This window comes from Rattus norvegicus, chromosome 6, assembly GCF_021556685.1.
Source record: "Rattus norvegicus strain SHRSP/BbbUtx chromosome 6, alternate assembly SHRSP_T2T, whole genome shotgun sequence".
NCBI classification, from domain to species: Eukaryota; Metazoa; Chordata; class Mammalia; order Rodentia; family Muridae; genus Rattus; species Rattus norvegicus.
In genome coordinates this window covers 71,502,183-71,515,867 of record NC_141539.1, presented here as the reverse complement: position 1 = coordinate 71,515,867, position 13,685 = coordinate 71,502,183, and positions in this window count along the sequence as shown.

The window sequence follows — 13,685 nt, the reverse complement described above, 5'->3', positions numbered from 1 at the left end:
TCCCCTTCCTTATGGGTGTTCCCCTCCCAACCCTCCCCCCATTGCCGCCCTCCCCCCATAGACTAGTTCACTGTGGGTTCAGTCTTAGCAGGACCCAGGGCTTCCCCTTCCACTGGTGCTCTTACTAGGATATTCATTGCTACCTATGGGGTCAGAGTCCAGGGTCAGTCCATGTATAGTCTTTAGGTAGTGGCTTAGTCCCTGGAAGCTCTGGTTGCTTGGCATTGTTGTACTTTTGGGGTCTCGAGCCCCTTCAAGCTCTTCCAGTTCTTTCTCTGATTCCTTCAATAGGGGACCTATTCTCAGTTCAGTGGTTTGCTGCTGGCATTCGCCTCTATATTTGCTGTATTCTGGCTGTGTCTCTCAGGAGCGATCTACATCCGGCTCCTGTCGGTCTGCACTTCTTTGCTTCATCCATCTTGTCTAATTGGGTGGCTGTATATGTATGGGCCACATGTGGGGCAGGCTCTGAATGGGTGTTACTTCAGTCTCTGTTTTAATCTTTGCCTCTCCCTTCCCTGCCAAGGGTATTCTTTTTCCTCATTTAAAGAAGGAGTGAAGCATTCACATTTTGATCATCCGTCTTGAGTTTCGTTTGTTCTAGGGATCTAGGGTAATTCAAGCATTTGGGCTAATAGCCACTTATCAATGAGTGCATACCATGTATGTCTTTCTGTGATTGGGTTAGCTCACTCAGGATGATATTTTCCAGTTCCAACCATTTGCCTACGAATTTCATAAACTCGTTGTTTTTGATAGCTGAGTAATATTCCATTGTGTAGATGTACCACATTTTCTGTATCCATTCCTCTGTTGAAGGGCATCTGGGTTCTTTCCAGCTTCTGGCTATTATAAATAAGGCTGCGATGAACATAGTGGAGCACGTGTCTCTTTTATATGTTGAGGCATCTTTTGGGTATATGCCCAAGAGAGGTATAGCTGGATCCTCAGGCAGTTCAATGTCCAATTTTCTGAGGAACCTCCAGACTGATTTCCAGAATGGTTTTACCAGTCTGCAATCCCACCAACAATGGAGGAGTGTTCCTCTTTCTTCACATCCTCGCCAGCATCTGCTGTCACCTGAGTTTTTGATCTTAGCCAATCGCACTGGTGTGAGGTGAAATCTCAGGGTTGTTTTGATTTGCATTTCCCTTATGACTAAAGATGTTGAACATTTCTTTAGGTGTTTCTCAGCCATTCGGCATTCCTCAGCTGTGAATTCTTTGTTTAGCTCTGAACCCCATTTTTTAATAGGGTTATTTGTTTCCCTGCGGTCTAACTTCTTGAGTTCTTTGTATATTTTGGAAATAAGGCCTCTATCTGTTGTAGGATTGGTAAAGATCTTTTCCCAATCTGTTGGTTGCCGTTTTGTCCTAACCACAGTGTCCTTTGCCTTACAGAAGCTTTGCAGTTTTATGAGATCCCATTTGTCGATTCTTGATCTTAGAGCATAAGCCATTGGTGTTTTGTTCAGGAAATTCTTTACATTATCTTTGACAGTTGAGTCAATGATTTCTATGGAATCTTCTGCTCCTGAGATTCTCTCTTCCATCTCTTGTATTCTGTTGGTGAAGCTTGTATCTACAGCTCCTTGTCTCTTATTTTGGTTTTCTATATCCAGGGTTGTTTCCATGTGTTCTTTCTTGATTGCTTCTATTTCCATTTTTAATTCCTTCAACTGTTTGATTGTGTTTTCCTGGAATTCTTTCAGGGATTTTTGCGATTCCTCTCTGTAGGCTTCTACTTGTTTATTAATGTTGTCCTGTGCTTCCCTAAGTGTGTTCAGGTCTTTCCTGAAGTCCTCCAGCATCATGATCAAATATGATTTTGAAACTAGATCTTGCTTTTCTGGTGTGTTTGGATATTCCATGTTTGTTTTGGTGGGAGAATTGGGCTCCGATGATGGCATGTAGTCTTGGTTTCTGTTGCTTGGGTTCCTGCGCTTGCCTCTCGCCATCAGATTATCTCTAGTGTTACTTTGTTCTGCTATTTCTGACAGTGGCTAGACTGTCCTATAAGCCTGTGTGTCAGGAGTGCTGTATACCTGTTTTCCTCTCTTTCAGTCAGTTATGGGGACAGAGTGTTCTGCTTTCGGGCGTGTAGTTTTTCCTCTCTACAGGTCTTCAGCTGTTCCTGTGGGCCTGTGTCTTGAGTTCACCAGGCAGCTTTCTTGCAGCAGAAAATTTGGTCTTACCTGTGGTCCCGAGGCTCAGGTTTGCTCGTGGGGTGCTGTCCAGGGGCTCTCTGCAGCGGCAGCAACCAGGAAGACCTGTGCCGCCCCTTCCGGGAGCTTCAGTGCACCAGGGTTCCAGATGGTCTTTGGCTTTTTCCTCTGGCGTCCGAGATGTGTGTGCAGGGAGCAGTCTCTCCTGGTGTCCCAGGCCTGTCTGCCTCTCTGAAGGTTTAGCTCTCCCTCCCACGGGATTTGGGTGCAGAGAACTGTTTATCCGGTCTGTTTCCTTCAGGGTCCGGCGGTGTCTCCGGCAGGGGTCCTGCCGCTCCTGGGCCCTCCCCCACGGGAGCCCAGAGGCCTTATACAGTTTCCTCTTGGGCCAGGGATGTGGGCAGGGGTGAGCAGTGTTGGTGGTCTCTTCCGCTCTGCAGCCTCAGGAGTGCCCACCTGACCAGGCGGTTGGGTCTCTCTCTCACCGGGTCTGGGAGCAGAGAGCTGCCTTAGCTGCATTTTTAATTCTTTCATTATGAGCCTTCTTCTAAGATCAGTGGCTAATCTATTTTGTTTAAGTCTTTTGAACATAGGTAACTCTTTTATTACATTAAATTCTAAAATTAAAACTGCATCGTGTTATTCTTGAACCCAGTAATGTATTTTTAAGACCCATCAATTTTACATATAGTGTAGGGAGCTGCAGAGTCCCGCACCCCAGGGATGGCGCTGGTTTTGCCTTCTGCTCATTGAGAAAAACAAGTCCTTGAGAAAAACAAGTCCTTATTTGGCTGTTCCTGCTGGTCACTTCCGCATAGTACAACCTATCTGCTGTCCCCACGTGGCTTGCTAGGATTGGCCAGTGCTAGCTATTTAAGTGTGCTGCGGTGATTTCCCGGAGTCAGAAGATTGTATCAAGGTTCCTGAGTAAAACTGCTTGAAGAAGATCTTCACTGGTCGTGTCTTCCTTGCTGGTCGAGGTTGGTTTACTCTTTTTTCTTTCTCCACCAATTCCCACCCTTACCAATCCCTCCCTTTATTACTCCCTCCCATTCTCCTCAGAGAAAGGGAAGTAGCCTTTGCTACCAGTATACCCTGTGACATCCAGGAGCAATAGGATTATGTATATCTGCTTCCCTCCCTGCTGAGGCCCAGACAGGAAGTTCATTCCAGGAAAGGGGATTGAATGGCAAGCAAGAGAATCAGAGACAGCCTTTGCTTCAGTTATCAGAAGACCTATATGAAGATCAAGCTGCACACCTTCTATGAATGTATAGAGGCCTGCATGCTCTTTGGTTGGTGGTTCAGGCTCTTTGAGCCCTACATGGTCCCAGGTTAGTTATGCTGTCCTTGACATTTCTAGCTTACTTGATTCTTCCCAACTCTTCCACGAGACTCTTCAAACTTGACCTGATGTTTGGCTGGGGCGGGGGGGTATCTGCATTTGTTTCCACCTGGTGCCATACAAAATTTCTTAGGAGACATTTATGCTAGGTTCCTGTCAGCAAGCATAGTACAGCATCAATCTTATTGTCAGGGGTTGGCACTCTTAAATGGGATGAGTCCCAAGTTAGACCAATTATTGGTTAACTGTTTCGTCAAGTTCTTCTCCAATTTTATCCCTGTGCATCTTATAGGCAGGACAAATTTTGGGTTGGAGGTTTGTTAAGTGGGTGAATGTTTTCCTCCCTCCACTGGAAATCCCCCTTGTCTATGGGATATGGCCATTTCAATCTCCATAAACCTCATTGGTAGGAGTTGGCAAGGATATGGAGTAAGGAGAACACTTCCCCATTGCTGGTGGGGATGCAAACTGGTATAAGCATTTTGGAAACAATTTGGTGGTTTTTTAGAAAATTGGTAATAGATCTCCCCAAGACTCAGCTATACCATGCGTGGTCATTTACCCAAAAGATGATCCATAATACCACAAGTAAACTTGCTCACATATGTTCATAGCAACTTTCTTTGTAATAACCAAAACCTGGACAAAACCTAGATGTTCCTTAACTAAAGAATGGATAAAGTAAATGTGGTACATCTACAAAATGGAATACTATTCAGCTATTCAAAACAACATCATCATGAAATTTGCAGGCAAATGGATGGAACTAGAAAATATCATCTTGAGTGAGGTAACCCAAATCCAGAAAGAAATGCATTATATGTATTATTTCTAAATAAAAATTAGCTACAAAGTACAACATAAACATGCTATAAACCACAGACCCAAAGGAACTAATAAGGAAAGTCTAGAAGGGGATGTATTAATCTTACTAAAAAGGAAAGCTAAATAATCATAGGACATGGATGAGAGGAACTGGGTGGGAGAGGTGGTAAGGAGGTGAATAGGGATGGGAATCAGGTTTGGGGAAGGGGCATAAGAGAGCTGGGAGTGAGAACAGATATATGTGGGGGACACTTCTTAGACTAGTTGAACATTGGGATGGAGGAAGCTCTGGAGAGTCTATGGGGGTGACTCTAGGTAAGACTCCTACCAGAAGGGGATAGGAAGCTGATCTGTATTCTTGCCTGTTTTTAAATTCCCGATCTCAGTGTTTTTGTTTAGTACTATTCTATCTTGACTGCCAGTAAATTATTTCTAAGCCCCATATATATGTTTCTACTGCTTCTCTAATTCATGTCTACAAATATAAAAATGAAGATGATGGTACAATTTTCCATAAAAAATGTTATTAGTAACTTATTCCTCAATTTCACCTTTTTATGAAACAACAGATCACTGTTTATTAATATGATTTTAAAAGTTTAGATATGTCAAATTTTTGACATATAAACACAGTCATATAAAGTTGTATATGAGAACAAAATTTTCATGCATCATGAAGTCAATTTTCTCAAATATAAAAATGAATATAGTAAAACTTGTATATAGTAATATTTATAATTTATAATTGTATTCTGTAGTGAATATAAAATGAAAAAAATATACGTGGGAAGGAAGCCACGTAGAGCCATTTCTTTGCAAAAGAAATGGCACAATCCTTCAAAACATTGAAAGTGATAAAAATAATCAATTTTTTTTCATGATACATACTTAATTTAACAAGCAGAGTTTATTTCCATCTCTTGATCCAAGGATAAGTGTTTGAGGTTAAAAGATTATATGAAGTTGCAATCCATTCTCGTCTAAATGTACCATGAAATTACCAACCCCTGAAGTTCTGATTCCCTCCCAAATATTTCCAACTTTGTATAGCAAATAAATGGTTAGGTGGATAACTGAAAAATTACCTGGATGATGTACAATGTGTTATTTAAAGTGTTCTTGTTCAAACAGTGTCTTTTTGATAGCCCACCATTACTGCTTTTTGCCCCTCTCTTTTAAATGTGAAAACAAGAAGGCCAAAAACTTTATTGTGCTTTCTAAACATGTGAAACTTTCCCCATAGTATACTCCCTCAGAGTTTAAAGAGAACACATATGTTTGAAAATAGTAGTAATATTTTAGTAATTACAATCTTTTTCTCAATTCTAAATTGATTATTGGAATTTACAATTAGCACTGAGGAAATGAATAGGAGTTAAGCAATCTCCAAGTCTCTGACAGCTTATTTTAAATCGACCCCAAATTGTTGTGTTTTTATCATATATTTATCACTTTTAAACGTGTTAATTGTGTTGCAAGCACTGCAGCTGGGATTAATTTAGGGAATTCGAATTGCCTTCTCTACAGCTGGTGAACACTGGAGCAAAACTGTGAAATAAGCTTTGCTAAAAGAATTAGAGAGTTTGCAGTGCTAATTATTCAACCATTTCCTTCAGAAATCCTCCTAAGGAGTGTGATCAAAATTATAAAGGAATTCGTCTCCTCATTTGATGAGCAGCAGAATGATGGCTTATTGGTGAGAATGTTAATCTAATGTGCCTCCTGCTATTTCAGAGTGTGAAACTCCTAATATTTAGGAGGAAGCAATGTGTGCCAATTAGCAAAATGAAAAAAAAGAGACTTATTTATTACTCAAACATGACCAAAAGAATAAGTAAACTAATAATAGGTTACATGTGTGTCTCTTCTATTTCTTTCTTTCTTTGAAACTCTTCATGTTCTTCTACTTTTTAAAAGTATGTATCTGGTTTTATTTTCTTTTTAAAAAATATTTTTCAATAATTAATGATTTGAATTATTTAAATCCCGAATGTTTTTCCCTCTCCTTGTCCTCCTTCTCAGAGATTTTTCCTCATTCCCCCTTCCACTTCGCCCTCATATCTCTCAAACCGGGGGCATCCTCTTCCACTGAGGTCAGACTAGCAGCCCTCTTCTACCTATATTGCCAGAGGCCTGGGATCAGCCCTGCATGCTCTTTAGTTGGTGGCTCCCATGGGTCCAGATTATTTGACATTGTTGTGCTTCTTATGGGGTTGCCATCCCCTTCAGTCCTTTCTCGTAACTCTTCCATAGTGGTTCCTGACCTCAGTCCAATGCATACGAAAGTCACTCTTTTGTAATTTCAATCTTTCACTTATCATTTTTCTCTCCGTACTGTTGTATATCTAGATGTACATAGTCATTAGTTTCAAAGTATAAATAGAAAGATTCTATAATCATTTTCAATATTTACATTAGACATTAAAGAAAATGGAGGGCAAATAATTTTTGAGCAATGAGCTATGAAGGGGGAGAGTATGGACGATAAATATTATCTATTTCTCACTTTCCACATTAGTGATAAAATGCTTGAGAAAACAAGTTAAAAGTAAGAAGGTTCTATCTCTCTCTCTCTCTATCTATCTCTAATCTATTAATCATCTATCTATTTTAGCTCCTGGTTTCACAGGTTTCAATATACAGCTGGTCCACTTCAATGAACCTGTGTTGAGAAAGCACAATGGTAGAAAGATTCTATAAAGTCCAGCTTCTTACTTCATGTGGAAAGCATGCACACAGAAAGAGATATGACAAGATAGAAGTCTCTCAGCAAAGCTCCAGTGATGTACTTACATACATTGCTGCCTGCGTATTAGCTTTCATCAACTCCTGATCATGCCATCCAATTATTCAACTATAAATGTATTGATCCATTTCTTAGAACTGAACATTAGCACAATACACAGTATAATGGTGATTAAGGTTTCAGGATATATGCCTTTTGGTGACACATAATGTCCAAAAAGGTAAAACTATTTCAGAGCTTTGATTAAATTAAAAATTAGTGTCCCAATATACTCTGTTGAAATTTGAATATTAACTTTCCAAATAAAAGTTATTATAAACTTACTTAATTGGCTGTAGGCTTTGTTCTTTCTTTTGGGCTTTGAGAATAGACAATACTTTTTACTTATAAACACTGAGAAAATTACCTAAGAGTTATTTTGACGATGATAAAGTACTAAAATTGCTTTGCCAAGTACTTTAACACAATGCTGGATAAATTATTTCCACTTCAAATATATTTCACTATTTTCTTATTTAATAATATTGAAATTGCATGTATCCACAATCTATTTTCACAAATAACCAACTCAGCTGATTCCGTTTCCATTATAAATATGCAGCATTTCAACTCTTTGCTTGAATATTGTGGTGAAAAGATTAAGCCAACTACACAATAATTCCTTACATGGATATGAAAAATATATGACAATACAAACTTACTTTTCCATCATTATATGTTTCATTATTCCACAAGTTTTTTTAAACAGGTTGAACATTGTACTGAATGCTTGATCCAAATACATAACTTTGTGACTTATTGAAGGGAATTTTGGTTTAAGTCTTTTTAAATTATTTTCTCACCCATTTTTATTTGAGCAACTAATTTATGGATTCATTTCAACATTGCTAATTAAAAGTTTCTAAGAATCAAGGAGATATACACAACCTTTAATTATACATGCCTGACATTTTTTTGTTTACAGTCTTGAAAAATGTACTATATATTTAATATATAGTGTATATTTTGACATTTTTTCATCATAAAGCAGCACATATTTTACTATTTTATTACATAATAAGGTAAAATGACATCTAAGTGTAAACAAATATATTCATTTAGGAAAACATCTTATCAGTCCTTATTTTTTTTCATTTTTTTATATCCTAGTATGTACAACATGAAAGCTTGCAGAGCAAATAATAAAATATAAATTTAATGTGTTATAAAGTAAATTAAATTTTCTTTCAATCCTAGTCTTATAGTATACTAGCAGTCCCTCTAATGACTAATTGATTAACATGCTTCACTGATATTTTGTGTTGGAGAAAATTTAAACATAGATTAAAATTAGTCATGTTTTATGTAAGAATTCTTTAAAGGAGTGTATGGGTAAAATACTGTATTTAGGTAGTGTGAGAGTGTATATGCATATAATTATATGTGATACCTTAAACACATGGAAGTCTGATGATAAAATATGTGAGTCTAATGTACACATTTTTTTCTACCATGTGGTTCTAAAGATCCAAATGATGTTATTAAATTTAGCCACAAGTATTCTTATCCTCTGAGGTATTTTACTGACTCTGCTTCTTTTTTCTTTATTAATAAAATGTACAGTAAAAGCTTAACTAGGCTAAGTAGTAATTATTAACTGTCTTTAAATATATGTTACTTACTACCAGAGGCAGGAAAACTGTACAATATATTGGCCTAAATGAGAAGTTGACGGAGAATCACTATGTAGAGACTAAATTTTTAGCTTATATTAGCAACAATTTGAGACCTCTGTTACATTTGACTGTCTTCAACATGCTTGTTTCTTCTAAATAATCTGTTTTCCTAATCATTGACACTTTTTGAAAAACTGCTTTCCCACTGGTTTTATACTCATTTAAAAATTTGTACTCATTTTAGTAATTCTTTGAGAATGCCACATGTATTTTGGTCAGGAAAATCCCTCTGCTAAACCCATGCAATATAATGTCTTTATTTATGTTTTAAGTATATGAAGTATGATTTGTGTTGTGTGTATACTCTTTGGTGTGGAATGAGCCGCAAGAGCATAGTCCATCTACTAGAGAACTTGTCTTTAAAGAAAATTGATTCTTCATTTCCTTCTAGGCATTAAGATCAACAATTATATAAATGGGACTTCATTAAGCTAGAGCAAAGAACAGCATCATTCCTGAGAAGAAAGAGCCTAAAGAATGAAAAAATAATAATTTTTACCAGCTACACAACATGGCACAAGGTTAGTTTTTTAACTATAAATTCAATATTTTATTACTAATGATCTAATTTTATTTCCTTCTGATTTTTATTGGATATTTTATTTATTTATATTTCAAATGTTATTCCCTTTTCTGGCTTTCCCTCTGGAAAAACCCTATCCAATCCACCTGCTCCTCCTTATTTAAGGGTGCTTCTTCACACACCAACCCAATCCCACCTCCCTGCCCTGGCATTCCCCTACACTGGGGCATACTGCTTTCACAGGACCAAGGGCTTCTCCTCCCATGGATGTCCAACATGATCATCCCCTGCCATATGAGTCTAGAGCCAGGGATTGCGCAGTGTGTATTCTCTGGTTGGTGATTTAATCCCTAGGAGATCAGAGGATTCTGGTTGTTTAATATTGTTGTGCTTTCTATGTGTTGCAAACCCCTTTAATTCCTCAGTCCTTTCTCTAATACTTCCATTCGGGACCCCATGCTCAATTTAAAGGATGACTGCGAGCATCTGCCTCTATATTTGTCAAATTTCGGCAAAGCCTTTCTGGAGACATCCATATCAGGCTCCTGTTAGCATGCATTTCTTGGCATCCACAATATTGTCTTGGTTTGGTGGCTGAATAGAGGATGAACCCCCAGGTAGAGCAGTCTCTGAATGGCCTTTCTTTAAGTATATACTCCACATTTTGTCTCCTTATTTCCCTTCTTGCATATTTTGTTCCCCCTTCTAAGAAGTACTAAAGCATCCACACATTGGTCTTCCTTCTTCTTGAGCTTTATGTGTTCTGTGAATTTTATCTTGGGTATTCTGAGCTTCTGGGCTAATATCTACTTATCAGTGAGTGTATACCATGTGTGTTCTTTTGTGATTAGTTTACCTCACTCAGGATGATGTTTTCTTTTATATATATCTCATAAAGGTCTTCTCCTCTTATTGATGCCAGACAATGCTGTCCTCTCCTACGTATGTGGCTGGTGCCATGAATCCCCCCATATATACTCTTTGCTTGATGGTTTAGTTCCTGGGAGCTTTGGGGGTCTGGCTGATTGATATTGTTTTCCTTCCTACGGGGTTGCAAATCCCTTCAGTTCCTTCAGTCCTTTCTCTAACTCCTACATTGGGATTCCTGTGTTTAGTCTCATGGCTAGCTGAGAGCATCTTAATCTATATTCATAAGGTTCTGGCAGAGCCTTCAGGAGACATCCATATCAAGTTTCTGTCTACAAGCACTTTTTTGTATCAGTAATAGTGGCTGGGTTTGGTGGCTGCATATGGGATGGATACCCAGGTGGGGCAGTCTCTGGGTGACCTTTTCTTCAGTCCCTGCTCCACTCTTTGTCCTTGTATTTCCTCCTATAAGTATTTTGTTCCCCCTTCTAAGAAAATCTGAAGCATCCAAATTTGGTCTTCCTTCTGACAGATGACAAGGATGTGGAGAAAGAGAAACACTCCTCCATTGTTGGTGGGATTGCAAGTTGGTACAACTACTGTGGGAATCAGTCTGGCGGTTCCTCAGAATATTGGAAATAGTTCTTCCCAAGGACCTTGCTATACTACTCCTGGGCATATACCCAAAAGATTCTCCAACATATTGCAAGGACACATGATCCACTATGCTCATAGCAACTTTATTTATAAAAGGGAGAAGTGGAAATAACACAGATGACCTTAAACACTGGAATGGATATTGAAAATGTGGTGCATTTAAACAATGATGTAGTACACAGCTAGTAAAAACAATGACTTCATGAGATTCTTAAGCAACTAGATGAAATTAAAAATATCATCCTTTGTCCCTGTATTTCATCCCATGAGTATTTTGTTCCTCCTTTTAAGAAGGACTAATGCATCCACATTTTGGTCTTTCTTATTCTTATTTAAAGGCCATCCTGAAGACTCCAATGGAGGAGTTAGAGAAAGTACTGCAGGAGCTGAAGGGGTTGGAAATCTCACAGGAAGAACAACAATATCTTCTAACCAGATTCCTCCCACTGTAGCTCCCAGTGAATAATCCACTAATCAAATAGTGCACATGGAGGAACCTATGGTTCCAGCTGTATATGTAGTAAAAGATGGCATTGTCTGGTATCAAGAGGAGGAAAAGACATGGTCCTCTGAAGGTTCCTTTGCCCAGTGTAGGTGAATGCCATGGTGTTGAGGTGAGAGTGGGTAGGTGGGTGTGGGAATATCTTCATGGAAGCAGGGGAAGGTAGGAGGAGCAATGGGAGAGGGAGGGAAAAGGGATAAAATTTGAAATGTAAATACATAAAAAATCTAATAAAAATAAAATTCTGTCTTTTTTACACTGGATGGTTGTAGATCATTTTTCAAAAATCTAGTGACCATATTTGTGTGTGTTAATTTCTTGGTATTCAATTCTATTCCATTGTAATGTCTCTCTGTGCACCAATATCAAACAGTATTTACGACGATTTCTCTGTCATACAGCTTGATCAGGGATGGTTATTCCACCAGAATGTTTATTATTATTATTATTATTGTTGTTGTTGTTGTTGTTGTTGTTGTTGTTGTTATTGTTGAGAATATTTTTCGATATCCTGGGTTTTTTGTTACTCCAAATGAGTTTGCAAATTGTTCTTTCTAAGTCTATGAAGAATTGAGTTGGAATTTTGATAGGAATTGCTTTTGGCAAGATGAGCATTTCTATTATATTAATCCTGTCAGTCCATGAGCATGGGAGGTCTTCTCATCTTTTGAGATTTTATTTGATTTTTTTTTCTTCAGAGACTTCAAGTTTTTGTCATATAGATCTGTCACTTGCTTGGTCAGAGTCACAGCAAGATATTTTATATTATTTGTGACTATTGTGAAGGGTGTCATTTCTCTAATTTCTTTCTCAGCCTGTTTTCCTGTGGAGCAGAGGAAGGCTACTGATTTATTTCAGTTAATTTTATATCCAGCCACTTTGTTGAAATTGTTTATAAGTTGTAGAAATTCTCTTTTGTATTTTCTGGGGTCACTTAAGTATACTCTCATATCATCTGCCAATAGTGGTATAATCTAGAAGGAATGAATAGGTTTGTAGACAGATACCAGGCATCAAAGTTAAATTAAGATCAGATAAACCATCTAAACAGTCTCATAACCCCTAAAGAAATTGAAGCAGTCATTAAAATTCTCCCAACCAAAAAAAGTCACCGATCCAAATGATTTTAGTTCAGAATTCTATGAAATCTTCAACAAAGACCTAATAACAATATTCTTCAAACTATTCCACAAAATAACAGAAGGAATATTACCAAATTCATTCTACGAAGCCACAATTATGCTTACATCTAAACCACACAAAGGCACAACAAAGAAATAGAACTTCAGACCAATTTCCCAAAGTATTTTTTTTTAACTCATTACAATTTTGATTTTCATTTTCTGTCATTCTTTGGAGTGATTAACTGCAGGAGGGAAGGATGTCTTGTTTAGCCACACTTGACTCAACAATCCTGAGTTATTTTCCTAATACAAAGAAGTAATAATTCTATGTCTTTCAATAACATTGTTAAAGGTGTTCCTACCCTTCTTAGAAGTGTTTCTTTGGCTAGGAGTTTGACAAGTCACCGTTGAGGTGTTAGTTCTCCAACTAGGCTAGAGATTTTATTCTCTTGACCAGGAAGAGTTTTTTTCATTTATACACTATACATTCACTTATACAATTTTTCACTGTTACATTATAAAATTCCACTTTTCTATAGAGAAAACCTTAAAATCATGTAGGAACTCTATCAAAGATCAGATCTTCCCAAACCCATTTGGCATCTTTCATATACAATCATGAAGCAGCCAAGAATTCCATGCACATTTATAACTTTAATTAATATAACTAAGATTAAGACAAAAAAGAAAGTGAAGAAAATTAAGAAATATGACAATAACACCCCATTAAAGGTGGTTACATTTTTTGTGATCCTTTTATCTTAAACTACAAGCCAATTTCTACCTCCTATTACCCTTCTACGTTTGTCTAGGGTGATAGCCCAAATCGTATGCCATTATGAGATGAGACAATGATTAATCTGGCTTATATAGTTCAATCTATGGTTTTGGTATGTAGTTTTGAGATATTCTGTCAGAAGTCCTACCTGAAAGATTCTATCTATTATAATGATGGGGGAAAGAAAGTTCTTGAGTGATGTCTGGAAATAAATGTCAGAGTAAGGTTAAGACTACATTTATCAGCATATTAAATGATAGACAGATATCCCAGATAATCAAGAAAGAGAAAATATCAAACTCTTTTTTATGGGTTCACAATAATTTCCATCCATTGATTTCTTCCTTAGTTTTCATTGTGCTTGGTGATAAACAAACAATCTGCTTTCATGATATTTGATAGCTATTAGCTTCACTTAATGACAGTGTGATGCTTTCCA